Raw genomic sequence first — 13,146 nt, 5'->3', positions numbered from 1 at the left:
AAATGAGCAATAAATAATTAAAGCCGGAATCAAGATACATCCATTTCGAGAATCTTGGAAAACATCGGAATTAGGTATCTGATTTAGCTCTTGCAAAGTCCCTGGTCTAAGGTGGACGGCGTTACCCTTTTATATTCACCACTTCATTATTTTTGAGGGAAATTTACGTTTACACCGCCAGGGGAGTATTTTCATTTTTTTGCCTCTCTTACCTTCCCCTCAAAAAATTTATTGGCATGTCATTAGCATCGTATAGGTCTGTTAGCGTCGAGAGAGAGAGAGAGAGGTAGGGTGGGAGAGAGAGAGAGACGATACTACGGCTATCTGAACGGTGACATAAAATTAAAGAAAAAGGTAAATATATAATTCTTGGTCTTACAGGTAGGCTTCACGTACAACCAATAATTTTTAGGATCTTGCTTAGAAGGAAAATATAATAAACTTTCCATTGGTGGTTCTAGATTTTTGATACGGTAAATAATTCGCAGTAAAAAAAAATAATTATAATGTGTGTGTGTGCTCATAGAAAGTGTGTGTGCCGTTATCTGTTTGAATGTATAACTAGTTCCTTTGTGTGTGTGTGTGTGTGTGTGTGTGTGTGTGTGTGTGTGTGTGTGTGTGTGTGTGTGTGTGTGTGTGTGTGTGCATATCAAAATACAGCGCAGGGAAATTTTGAAGGCAAACTTGTTATCCCTTGTTTGGACACACACACACACACACACACACACACACACACACACACACACACACACACACCTGACCTAGGGGGTGTATATAACATCATCCTACTCCGCCTTATTCCCAGTCACCCCCTGGCCTTCCACCTGCACCTGCGTCTCACAGCCTCGCGTAATTAAGGTGAGTTAACCCGACCGTTTGACGTGTAGTGTAATTATGGTTAATGATAGTTCACTTAAAGATTAACAAGCGTAGTGGTAGTAGTGGTGGTGGTGATGCTAGTAGTAGTGGCAGTAGTAGTTGTAGGTAGTAGTAGTAGTGGTGGGGTGGTGGTGATGGTAGTCGTAGTAGCTGAAGTAGTAGTAATGGCTGTAATAGTGGTAGAAGTAGTTGTAGTAGTAGTAGTACTTGCAACCCCCGGCTCATCCAAACGTGAACCTAGTGGATTGCAGGCTGAAACTTCCCCACTCCTGCATCCACCACTCTCCTTTCGGGGGATAGGGGGGGAGTTGAAGGACCTTTGCATAACGAGGCAGCTCCACCACCCAGTAATGTAGGTGCCACCACATGAAGGCGTCCCTCTCCACCACCATTAACCTGCATAATATACCTTAGTGAAAATGAGTAAACCTGAGACTAGTGAAAGTACCTGTGATTGTACTGAAAGGTAAGCTAACAGGTAAATAGTAATATGAAGGAGATTAGTTTAACAATAGTAATTTAGTGTAATAATTTTATAATAAGACTACTACTACTACTACTATTACTATTACTACTGCTACTACTATCACTGTTACTACTACTACTACCACTAATAATAATAATAATAATAATAATAAATCATAAAGTAATATAATGTCAGCGTATCTGAATGAGGTATATAATCTTCCTCAATAAAATGGTTAAGGATGCGCTTAAAATGGCCTTGGATATTTCTAAGCACCTCTTCTTTAGCGATTTATTCCCCACATTACACCTTCCTATCTTCTACGTGACTTATGCCAACATTTTTTTTTTTTAAGTGACAAATAGTTTACAGGAGAAACTAAGGTGTCATACGCAAAATAAATCGCTTAGGAAAGGGTGTTACGAAGCCTTGAATGTAATCTTTGTCTCACGTATCAAAGCAATCCGCCGTCTCTGTTTTACGTGCGTCTGTGTGTGTGTGTGTGTGTGTGTGTGTGTGTGTGTGTGTGTGTGTGTGTGTGCGTGTGTGTGTGTGTGTGTGATGATAGTTTGCGTGTTTACAGATGATGAGTGAAAGGGTGATGGTGGTGATGATGATGATGATGATGGTGGCGGCGCTTTGTTGTGTGGTGAGAGTATAATTAAACAGTAATAATACTCTTAATTACACTAAGAAGGAAGATGTGATTGATGGGATAATGAAGGCGGAAATCTGGCGAGAATTTTCGTCACTCTTGTCACCTTGATTGATGGCCAGGTGTAGTCACTCTGGAGGGGCAGTTTACATAGTAACCAAGGAGACATTGCTGCCTCATTATATTTATTATTATTATTATTATCATCATCAGCAGCATCGCAGTCATTATCATCATCATCATTATTATTATTATTATTATTGTTATCACCATCATCATATTATCATCATCATCATCATCATCATTGTTATTATTATTATTATTATTATTATTGTTATTATTATCACCATTATTATTATTATTATTATTATTATTAAACACTGGTTGCACTGTCGCAGGCGGTGACGGAGGGCGGCGCTTCGAAGGGCGTATGGGGATAGAAAATGAGAGAGACAGACAGACAGATCGAGAAAGACAGATACAAAGACAGGTAGATAGACACACTGATTGATAGATCGGCAGAGAGACAGACAGATAGTTAGATGGATAGACTAAAACAAAACCTCTCCTTCCCCAGCCAAGCACACCTGGACGCCCTGGAACCCACCTGCCGTAATGACTTTGATTGCCCCGGGCGAGAGAAGTGTTGTCCTACGGGGGGGGCCTGCCGCGGCTCCCTCTGCGTCCTGCCCTCTACCTCACCCTACTTCTGACCCGTACGCTGCTGCGGGGGGGGGGGGGCTCCTTCGCGTGGTGGCACTGATAAGACCGGCCGGGGGAGCTGCCTGTTATAAAATCCCGTAGTTATATATAAATCTAAAACTATACGTATTTTTTTTTATAAGTGGAGGACGCCTGTAATCTGGTATTTGGATTTTTTTAAATTATTTTGTTTTTCCTTTCTCTGTTATCTTCTTAAAAAATAATAATAATAATAATCTATGTTACGAGATGAACCGAATGAAAAAATATAAACAAACTGAGAACGGTCTGTCTCTTAATTAATGTCCTTATCTGTTAGATATATTAATCTATTCTTATCTATTATATATCTACTAATCTGTATATACCTGTGTATTGCAAGACGTATATTAGTAAACTTTATATTTTTATCAGTGCCCATTCATTCCAGTAACTTCTTCCTCTCATCTTGCTCCTCCTCCTCCTCCTCCTCCTCGTCCTTCTCTTCCTTCTCCTCCTCCTCTTCCTCCTCCTCTTTTTCCTCCTCCTCCTCCTCCGACCTAGAGGAGGTTAGATATAGCCTCTCATTGGCAAGAATACTGTAAACGAAAAAAAAAAAGTCGACGGATCCAAGACACCAAATTTCGCTTCCAAATCCGTCAGCTTTCCTTCTGACTTCCACCACTCCACACCGCCCACCCTCATGTCCCCCTCAGTTCTCTCTCTCTCTCTCTCTCTCTCTCTCTCTCTCTCTCTCTCTCTCTCTCTCTCTCTCTCTCAAAATAAAATAATTGTCTTTTTATTTAACTGGTGATGAGAGGGACTGACATGATGAGAATATATTAAAATTTCCGATTAAAAAAATAAACCAAATTAAAATGCGCTTCTGTTAATAGCATCTAAGTTATCTATCTAATCTATCAGTCTGTCTACCTGTGTGACATCTATCTAGTTTATCTATCTAGAAAATAAAACATCCACTACTTTTATAACGGGCTTTTTCAGTATTTGAGAGAGAGAGAGAGAGAGAGAGAGAGAGAGAACCTGGAGGCTTTAGTTGCGTATGAGAGAGAGAGAGAGAAAAATAACTGGGAGCTTGTTCAGTAGCCTGTTTATTAGAGAGAGAGAGAGTGTGTGTGTGTGTGTGTGTGTGTGTGTGTGTGCTTAACCTTGGAGAGTAGGAAAACTTTTTGACTTGCTGGGGATTTCAGTAAGGCCACTGTGTAAACAACAGGGACCCTATTTATAAAGAGTCTTGGATTATGTATACGGGATGCAAGTTTCTGTTATCATTATCATTATTTTATTATCGCCATCGTTATTATTTTTGGAGATTTTATTATTTTCCTAAAGTTTATTATTATCGGAAGTTTTTTATTACTATGATTTTTGTTATACATCATCATTATTATCTGAAAATTTTCTTGCTATTATTATTATTATTATCGTCATCGGAACTAGTTTTTTGGTGTGTCGCTCACGTTATCATTCAATCTACTGTACTTTGTTTGTACAGCAAAGATTATAAATTAGCGCTTATGACACCTTGTAGGCAATTTTATCATCCTAACTCTGAATTTCGACGAGAGCATCTGTATATTGTAGATTTTTTTCGAATTTCGCCTACATATTTAGCATTTTTTAAAACCACTTACGTTTTCTATGCCCATCATTCTAGCGCCTTTTAAATTCTTAGCGCTTCCAGACGTATTAATTTATCTTCGAGAGATTTAGCGGCCCGGGAGGTTAGATAATTATAGCATTCTTTAACCTCTTCACTAGTAAAGGACCCACAACTGAATAAAGCAATTTTTGGTAATGATGGAAACAAAATCTATCCATCTACCGTGCCACATCTATCTAGGGTGTGTCATCGTACTGAACATAATAATTTGGCAAACGTATTCTGAAATGTTACGCAGTTGAGTCAGCTGAGGCTCAAGTGCATTTATGAATAGTGCTTTAGGCTCTGGCATGTATAAATAAGCTCGTAATTTCCGTTTTGCTACCAGTCACCCCTCAGCCTTTGACGGGGGAGTGTACATTCACTGTCCGGTGAAGCGAGCGAGAGGTGAGCAAACCCTGCCATGTAACTCTCTCTCTCTCTCTCTCAACGGATTAAGATGCTGTCTTCATTGCTGAGCTGTAACAATAGGCTGACACTAGAATACGATGCTAGTCCCGAAGAAGTGCTACGGAAAGTGTTGAGACGTACTGCTGTCACTGAGCTACGTTAAATAAGCTACAAAAGGACGAAAATCTGTGCCAAGTTAATGTGAACGAAGTATAGTGGTGTAAGGTAGGCTGAGACTTAAAATGTTAACCAAAGTGAAGTTAGCCAGATTGAGAAGAGCAACAGAAGTGACCGAAATAAATAATAATAATAATAATATTTGGTAGTAGTAGTAGTAGTAGTAACAACAATAATAATAACAGCACTACAAAAACTTAACGAATGTAACTTTGAAGAAAAAATTAATCAAAAACATCTTTCTTGGATGAAATTATGTCTTAAAGTTTAAATCGTCTGTTTTTTTGTACCCTAATACGAAAAGCGATATATTTTAGCCTAGTATAACACGACGAGGTAAGATATATTCCAGACACAATGATTTTCCTGAAGCATATTTTAAACCGAATGACAAAGCGGAGTTAAATAATTGTTAGAAAAAGATCTGGGTTTAATATTCAGTATCCCAAATTGGTTTACTCAGTCGTATATTTAAAGCTTGTATATTGGTTTATGTGGTTGTCTGATGTCATTTTGCTGTTTGCAGATGATGCGTGAGAGGGTAGTGGTGGTGGTGGTGATGATGGCGATCTGTTGTGTGGTGAGTGTTATCAGTAATTGCTTTAGCGTACAGTTTCATGGTATATTAAAGATAGGAATAAAGATGTAAAGGAAGAGGTAATGTGTAATAAGCAGGGTTTAATATCAAGTAACATAGTCTGGTCATTCATCATAGTCTAATCGAGAAGAAGAAAAATGTATTCCAAGTCAACGGTTAATGTATAGTACAGATTACCCGTCTCATTATGCAGTTTATGAATATTTTACAAAGGTTATCATGTTTCCACCGTTACAAAGGGCAAATTCTTTCCTCAACTGGCTGAAGTCCAAATAAGATACTGGAGAATTGCAGCCGCATCCAAAGGGTTAAGAGAAAGTTTGAATTACGGGAGAAGTCAAAGCTAGACGTGGGTCAGAATTATTTAACATTAAGTACGATAATATTGAGGGAATTTTAGCAACTCCCTTCCCCTGGTTTGGTTATTGTGATGAATGTTGGCTGAAGGTGGGGCTTGTATCTAGGGGGGATGTGGGTAGTGTTGGGATGGTCGTGCGCCTGGCAGTGTCAAAATCTAGGTCTAGGAAAAATATCGTACCTCCGTGTTGTCAGAAAGGCCGGAAGCTGGTGTTGATGTTTTATTATTTTGTTAGTGTTAGATGGTTATCTTGTCTCTTCTTTGTGTTACCGCCATTTTATGATTTGTCCTCAAAACCCAGAAGTGTTCTTTGCCCGAGCGTCGTTTTTAAATTCTTGTCTATGTTTTTGTTTGGTTTACTCCATGTGTTAGCGTCCTTACGAATACCACGGTTTTAATAGATGAATTAGAGTAAAGCAGCGTTATTACATTATTAATTACTGGTTCTTTATTGTCACAAGCACTTCAGGTGTGAAATCATTTACCTTTACGGATGCATGGAGGCCACTTTGTAGGTGAGACCACATTAAGAATATACCGGAATTCTCTTAAGGGATATTATCGTTCTAGATGCATGAGGACAAGTATGAGCTCTGAATAATAAAGGGGTGTGAGTGTGTGTACATATTAACACATGGCGATGGTGTTACAGGTGATAGCAGAGGGCGGCGCCAAATATAAAAGCAAGCCAGGGGAATGTCCACTCTTTCCCGCCCCTCCACCACCCATCTCAGGAGGGTAAGTCTACAATCTTACACTCACCTTTTTATATCAGGGAGTTACGTAAATAATCCTTGCCTCCTTTATTTGTCCATAATTCAGATAATAATAAAGATCCTAACTGCAGCCCCACCCACTAAGCGAGAGGAAGTGTTTGGTTACGTTTCCTCTCGGTTCTAAATTATCCTTACCTTGATCGAAGCTTAAACGTAACTCCACACCTAGCAGTATAGACAGTGCCCTAGTGATAATGGAAATAATTGTAGTTTCTAAACGCATAGCTGACCATAAACCGCTTTCTGTCTCGCCTAAGTGTGGGACGGATGCTGTTATACGCTCCCATTTACGTCTAGAAACCTTTAACCACGTGTACGCGTAGTTTCTCTCTCTCTCTCTCTCTCTCTCGATGCCAGCTTACCATTTGACGCCATCTTGTGCCATTTCCCAGCTCAGTCCCCAGGCCTAGAGGTACCCATTCTTGACCTCACTCCTCGTCTTCCTTTTGGTCTACCACTGGCCTCTCCTCCCTCCACATATTCACCCGTTACCCTCCTCAGCCTCTCACCTCCCTCCAACATGGCCAAACCACCTCCGCCTTCCATTCTCGTCACTTCTCTGATATTTTCCATGCTAGATCTTTCGTAGCACACTATTCTCAGTCCTGTCGCTTACTAAATCTTACTCATCCATCTCAGCCTTTTAATTTCAATGTGTTTCCAGTCTGTATCTGTCTTCTTCTCTTACGGACCAAGTTTCGCTGCCATAAAGCATAATATTTCTTCACCTGTGTTTGAGAAAGTTCATTTTTCTTTCACTTTTCATACCAGCGAATGACCATAAAGGAGGTGCCATGGTCCCAGTGCATAAGTTAGACCTTCACATGGAAAGGAAAGAAAGAAAAAAGGAAAACTAGATGTAAGAGGCAGAATAATGATGAGAGAAGAGTCTACCGTACAAGTCAGCAACAGCCTGGGAAGAGAAAATTCGCCTTCTGCTATCTGGGACGTGGTATGTAGGTGATAGGGGCTTTCCTCTCCATCTAACCCCCTTTCAGACGGTTTTATTCAGCTGAGGAGAGTTTTCGAGCTGTGAGATAAGAGGCGGTGCTCAGTAAATTTTTGTGGTTGTTCGCCTGTCGTTTGAGGGGATTTAGGAACGAATTAACTAGGGGAAAAAATCAATATGGCCGATCAGAGGAGGTTAACCCTTTCAATCCAGTGCCGTTTTTATTCCCCTTCCTGCATACAGACGATTTGCTTAACTAGAGAAACCATTTTGGAGTGACGAAGCATTATTACCGTAGCTACCATATTCTCATCTAACCGGAAACTACCTCTCTCTCGTATGCTAAGGTGTTACAGGAAGTGGGTAGTGAAATGTGGCTGGCTGTGAAAAACGTAAGGAAACGATGTATGTATGTAATATAATCTTTTGTTGCCATTAAATAACAGGTAAAAGACGAAAAGGGGACGCCATTTTCATGTCAGGTGTACGGTCAAGGTGATTCAGGTGGCTAATGACCTCAACCAGGTAACCTATGCGCAAATTTTCTCCGATATTCCTCTCCCAATATTATCCCCTGCCTTCTGTATTCCTCATCCTGACATGACCTTATTCTCGTTGGTTGAAGAAGCTACCTAACACTTTTCCTTAGCGATTTATTTCGTTTAGTATACCTCACTTTCTTCTGTTACATAAATCCTTCCAACATCACCATACTCTGCGTAAATTTCATACAAATGGGTATTAACCAGTCATATCATAAATTAAATCGCTAAAGAAGAGGTGCTAGGGGGCCCCAGGTGATGGGAATGTATCCTGCTAGAGAGTATCATTCCTCATTTTGTGTGTGTCTGTGTGTGTGTGTGTGTGTGCCTCATATTGACGTCACGGAAATTCAGGTCACGTAACACCTTTCTTTGTCACAGCCAGCAGTGTCACGGAACTTTTGCTCAAGACTGTACCCTATCCTGCCCACAGCCTCGTAGATCCTGATCCACAGTACCACTACGCCTGCCGCAGCGATTTTGACTGCCCTGGGGTGCAGAAGTGCTGTCCATTGGGGGTGTGTTGCGGAACCACTTGCGCCCATCCCACCACCTCACCTGTCTACTTCCTGTAACCCATCACGCCGGATATACACAATTCCTCTACCCTGTTCACTTCAACTAGGCTTAAAATTGCCATCTGTCCCTCTAGAATGCTGAGATGTAACAAGAAACTAACACTAGAATACTGAGCCAGTCACGAAGAAGTGCTATGGGAAGGATGAAGGACCGTAATTTTCATTTGCCGTTTGATATTACTGTACAGGAGTAACGCATCAAACTTATAAGAATCTCAGTGTCAATAAATTGTTGAGAAAAATCTATGTATCTTTAATTATCTCATCATCCATTTTCTACCCGTATTTTTTTTTTTTTTTTTTATGCGAGGAAGAAGGAACCAAAGGCCATGAGCCCGCGGTAACAGTTCCCTCCAAGAGAAAAACAAAATACAATAGAGAGCCAAATTCAAGATCCGATCATTTTGAGATGCCTGGACACACTGCGTTTGAAAGACTGGAGATCATAGGCAGCAGGAAATACAGATAGAGGGAGACAGTTCCAGAGCTGACCTGTTGCATAAATGAAAGATTGGGAGTATCATGTCTTCCACCCAAATGACCAAATAAACTGTTCATGAAAAATAAATATCTTTTTTTTGGACCCACCGTCTCGCCCATCAACTTCCCGTAGCGCAGTGGTTTCCAGCCTGTGGGGCGCGCCCCCCCTAGGGGGACACGAAGGGCTGCCTGGGGGGTGCGAAGGCTTGATAAAGAGGGTAATAATATTTGAAAACTATGAATTATGATGGAATTCAGTAATTTCTAAAGATGGAGAAAATACTTCAGATATGAATTAGAAATCTGGTTATCTGAATATATAAACAATTTAAAAGATTAAGAATCTATGATATTTATTGACGTGCCAACTATGCCAGTATAATACAGTATTTGAGGAAGGGGGGCGCAAGGAACGTGTCATTGAGGGGGGGGGGGACGAGAATTAGAAAAGGTTGGAAACCACTGCCGTAGAGAATCATGTCTTCAGGGTATTTATAACATCAAGAGTCAGTTTCCCTAATGCTTTCTCTCCATCTTCCTCTGTCCTCCTCATCCCCATCCATCAAGTCTGTCCCTCAGGTCCCTCTCCACTCCATCCTTCCACCTCATCCTCGAACCAGTAACTCATCACACCCACAGCAAAGAACAAATTTCAGTAAAGCGTTTGGACTTGCTATGTCTGTTTATGTTTTGTTTCGCATTGCTTGTTGATCTTGACAAAGGTATGTGTGTGTGTGTGTGTGTGTGTGTGAGATTCCTAGCAAAATTACAACTGATTTAATGCCGACTCGTTATCATCTTCCTGAAAATGTATCACCAAATCTCTCTCTCATTTCAGTGACTTGGTGGTAACATTTATGCCAGATATTTGTATATTATGGGAAACAGATTTTTTTAATTATAAGTAGTCATTAGACTGCCGAAAATTTGGCCTACTTCCCCCCTCCCCCTCCTCCCCCCCCAAAAAAAAAAAGTGCCAGTGATATGAATGACAGTGACAGCGGGATACAAGAAAGATGTGCAGTGGCCTAAGAGACGCTCCATTCCGTCAGGGTGTTTGGTACTGGATCATCATTTTAGGGATTTATGTAATGGCATTGACTGCAACTCCTTTTACGGGTATCGGGAGGCACAGCGGCAACAACAGCCATAGCCATAACACCCGTGGGTAGTTTGGGTGTGTCGGTAATAGGCGTGAACCAGACAGTCACAACACCAGCGCGAGAATAATTGGGTGCTGCGAGTGATACCCGTAACATTCACTGCGGAGGTGGTATTTCTCAGCATTGTCCGTGATGTCACAGGTGTAGGATATACTTGCGGTGCTGTACTGTTTTTACCTTAACGTGGCACAGATTTTGGTCCTCTTGCAGCTTATTTCACGTAGATCTGTGGCCGAAAAAGAGAAAAAGATGATGTGGCTCTACCTCCTGTCCACAGGGACTTCCTCGCGACTTGCATCATATTTCAGTGCTAGCCTTTTGTCATAACTCTGAATTCAACACGGAGAGATGGCAACATTAGGCCAGGTTAGAGCAAAAGGAGTATAGTTGTAACAAGTGTCTTATTTGTGGTTCTTATTAATTAGGGTGTCCTTATAACTTACACAGCCCCTCACCCTTGCATATGGCCAGAGGTTCAGAACACTGTTGGAGATACACCCAGGCATGGATCAGGAACGTTTTGGGGGGATGGGTGGAGAAACGTTCCTTTATCAGCTGGAGAAATGTTCCTTTGTCAGCTGGAGAAACGTTCCTTTGTCAGCTGGAGAAACGTTCCTTCGTCAGCTGGAGAAACGTTCCTCTGTCAGCTGGAGAAACGTTCCTCTGTCAGCGCCTTCGTAGAGTGCTTGGCTTGGATTTCATTGACTCCTGGGTGATCTATACTCTTTTCACTCTAACTTGGCCTAAAATTCCCATCTCTCTCTCCATCTTGACTGCAGAGTTGCGAGAATAGATTGACACTAGATCATGATGCTAGTCACAAAGAAGTGCTATGGAAAGTATGTAGAGCGATCGCATTCACCTAACTCAGCGACAAACGACCACCCCTTATGGGATTATGGCGTCTGGCTATAGATAGATAGATAGGCAAAATAGTTCTTTCTAGTTTTTTTTTTTTCTAATTCTTCGGGAAAAACAGTATTGTCATGTACACCTCCACCTATTAAACTATTCCACATCCCCCCCAAGATGCAGACCTACACGTATAATAATTTAAAAAATATATATATATGCTGTAATGTTTGGGTTCACATCCCTAACGAACATCACTTGTATATAAACACATCATTATCAGTGTTGCCGTTTTGTGGGTTTTTACCCACAAATCTGTGGGTAAGAAGGCTATTTATGGGTGCCTTTATGGGTGAGGCGATTTTACGTCTATTTGTGGGTAAAGTTTGTGGGTATTCATTGTATTTGTGGGTAGTTTTAGGGGTGTTTATGCTAAATATATAAATCTGCGATTATATTCATTTTCCAAGAAGTAAAATGTGATAAAACATTAATATACAATGGTTATGTGGGCTATATGAAATTATATCATATTCTTACTGTGTCCTGACTGAGCGTGCGTTCCCGTAGGCTTCCTGTTTTGATCACGTTCAGAGAGGTTGACGTTTTTCTTTCCACGTAACCACGGTCACAGTGCCACTCTTCACTCAGCCAGTCAATAGATCGGTTCAACCACAAGTGACCCTACAGGGTACAACTGTACTACATAGTTACAGAGTACTGTTTCCAGCTTCTGGGCTAGTGGTAGCCCTAATTAACCTACCATGAGTGACAAAAAATACACTCAGCATTACAGATCAGCTTGGGAAATTGACGGCCGATTCAAAGGTTAGTTTTATAATTCCATTTTATGGTTTAGTGTGGCAGCACACACACACACACACACACACACACACACACACACACACACACACGAGTAAGCTATATAGACCTACTGTCATATATTTTTGACGTTCGTTAATGTTTCTTAATGTTACTCTTGACATATCGTACGTAACACATCTTTTTAACTAGTGTTAGCCTATATTATAGCCAATGCTTTTTCCTATAGGCTAGTGACATGTCTTTGGAACTAGCATTTTTAGCACAAATTCACATGATTTCATTCTCATTATCCAGCGACTTCGGATATATATATATATATATATATATATATATATATATATAACCGACCTACTGACACTTATTTTTAGATTCAATTTTCACGCACATAAATACTTACTCATTTTATTCGAAACAATATACAGTATATCTTACCTTCCTACTAATTGTTGCCTTGCATATCGGCAAAGTGTGTGTGTGTGTGTGTGTGTGTGTGTGTGTGTGTGTGTGTGTGTGTGTGTGTGTGACAGTGGTAAAAATTAATTTTCAGTAGGTGGTGTACAGTTATAGTAAACGAATAGTTCAATATTTAAATAAATAGTAAATACATAGGACTTTTTTTTTTTTTCCTCAGGATGGCTTCAGGCATTCCCGGGTGACAGCACCAAAGCCAGATGCAAAGTTTGTGGCACTTCCTTACAAGCGCACTTGAAAACCATTCTTGGCCATGCTGAAACAAAGAGTCACATCGAGACCATAAAGCCATCTGGAAGTAAAGTTCAGTCATCAATTAAAGACAGTTTTATGCTTGCAGAAAGTGACCCCACAAAAGTAGCTGAACTGAAATTAGCTGTGTTTATCTCTGAGCATGCTTCTACTTTGTCAGTAGACCATTTAGGTGAATTAATATCTCAGTTAGACAAAAAATCAAGTACACTACAGAAAATAAAGCTCCATCGTACAAAGTGTGCTCGATTGCAGAAACATGTATTGGCCCCATCTTTGGTACAGAATCTGAGAAATGAGATAGGTGACCAATATTACAGTTTAATAGTTGATGAGAGCACTAATGAGGCAAATATCGCATGCTTGGGAT

At 40.5% G+C, this 13,146-nt stretch overlaps 1 long non-coding RNA gene across 1 annotated transcript; it reads left to right on the top strand.

Moving 5' to 3' along the window:
• Window positions 1–4,715: 4,715 nt before the first annotated feature.
• LOC145392172 (uncharacterized) lies at window positions 4,716–9,012 on the top strand. Its single transcript, XR_013895948.1, has 4 exons — window positions 4,716–4,752; window positions 5,459–5,512; window positions 6,541–6,626; window positions 8,589–9,012. It is a non-coding gene; the product is annotated as an uncharacterized LOC145392172 (long non-coding RNA).
• Window positions 9,013–13,146: the final 4,134 nt, after the last annotated feature.

This window comes from Coenobita brevimanus, chromosome 21 (genome assembly GCF_032717465.1).
Source record: "Coenobita brevimanus isolate Jiangsu-jjx chromosome 21, ASM3271746v2, whole genome shotgun sequence".
Taxonomy (NCBI): domain Eukaryota; kingdom Metazoa; phylum Arthropoda; class Malacostraca; order Decapoda; family Coenobitidae; genus Coenobita; species Coenobita brevimanus.
This window is presented reverse-complemented; position numbering and strand designations above follow the sequence as displayed.